This window comes from Triticum dicoccoides, chromosome 7B (genome assembly GCF_002162155.2).
Source record: "Triticum dicoccoides isolate Atlit2015 ecotype Zavitan chromosome 7B, WEW_v2.0, whole genome shotgun sequence".
Classification (NCBI taxonomy): domain Eukaryota; kingdom Viridiplantae; phylum Streptophyta; class Magnoliopsida; order Poales; family Poaceae; genus Triticum; species Triticum dicoccoides.
Window position 1 is genome coordinate 116877505 of NC_041393.1, and position 1820 is coordinate 116879324.

The following is a 1820-nucleotide window of genomic DNA, read 5'->3' on the forward strand; positions in this document are numbered from 1 at the left end:
CTCCTGGACTCCTCGAGGACCTTCTGACGTGAACTCCAAGTCTCCAGGATCATATTCTTCCAAAAAATCACGCTGCCAAAGGTTTCATTCCGTTTGGACTCCTTTTGATATTCCTTTTCTTCGAAATACTGAAACAGACAATAAAACAACAATATGGGCTGGTCCTCCGGTTAATAGGTTAGTCCCAAAAGTAATATAAAAGTGTATAATAAAGCCCGTAATCATTCAAAACAGATAATAAAATAGCATGAATGCTTCATAAATTATAGATACAATGGAGACGTATCAGCATCCCCAAGCTTAATTCCTGCTCATCCTCGAGTAGGTAAATGATAAAAGAAAGAATTTATGAAGTCTGAATGCTAGCAGGTGCACAAGTTTGATCAACGATAATTTCAATCACCTTTTCTAGCATGATTATATGTCATAACAACAGTTCATTTCATAAAACTTCTCAAGATAAAGTAACAAGCTATTCACATGTCAAAGCATAAACCATAAACTTTTTTAAAAACTAGCAAACTTCATTCTTAGCCATCAAACAATTGCAATTCATCTTATTTTCAGGAAGGGTCTATGTCAGAGCTTTGATTTAGCAAACTCCACATACTCAACTATCATATAGTCTTCTACAATTGCTAACACTCACATGATATTAATGGGTCCAAAGTTTTAATCGAACACAGAGAAAGATAGGGGCTTATAGTGTTGCCTCCAAACGTATTCACCTTTGGGTGATGTCAACAATAATAGTTCATGCTAACTTACATCCAATTGGATATATATATCAGGATCACCCCAACACAAAGTGCTTGCCAAAGGATAACATGAAAAAGGGAAAGGTGAAGATCACCTTGACTCTTGCATAAAGTAAAAGACATAAATTAAAAGATAGGCCCTTCGCAGAGGGAAGCAGAGGTTGTCATGTGCTTTTAGGGTTGGATACACAAAATCTTAATGCGAAAGAACGTCACTTTATATTGCCCCTTGTATATGGACCTTTATTATGCAGTCTATCGCTTTTATTGCTTCCATAATAAGATCGTACAAAGCTTATTTTCTCCACACTAATAATTCATGCATATTTAGAGAGCAATTTTTATTGCTTGCACCGATGACAACTTACCTGAAGGATCTTACTCAATCCATAGATAGGTATGGTGGACTCTAATGGCAAAACTGGGTTTAAGGATAATTGGAAGCACAAGTAGTATCTCTACTTGATGCAAGGAATTTTGGCTAGCATGAGGGGGAAAGGCAATCTCAACATGTTTGAATGATCCATGACAATATACTTTAACTGAGATGTGAGAAAACATAACCCATTACGTTGTCTTCCTTGTCCAACATCAACTCTTTAGCATGTCATACTTAATGAGTGCTCACAATTATAAAAGATGTCCATGATAATATATTTATATGTGAAATCTCTCTTCCTTCAATATTCTTTCATGAATTGGTCAAATGACCAATACAATGCTTGCTAACCTTCAATAAATTTATAAGCTCTACTTCTTATATGTGAAGTCATTATTCCTCAAGGGATAAGCAAATGAGACATGTATAATTTCAGATTTATGACATTCAACTCATTCAACCATTTACTCACATGATATAAGTGAAGCACACGAGTAAATGAAAAACTACTCCAAAAAGATATAAGTGAAGATCAATGAGTAGCTAAATAATTATGCAACTATGTGAAGACTCTCTCTCTCATTTAATAATTTTAGATCTTGGTATTGTATTCAAACAGCAAGAAAAGCAAGACAAAATGACATTGCAAGGATAGCACAACTCATGTGAAGAAGCAAAAACTT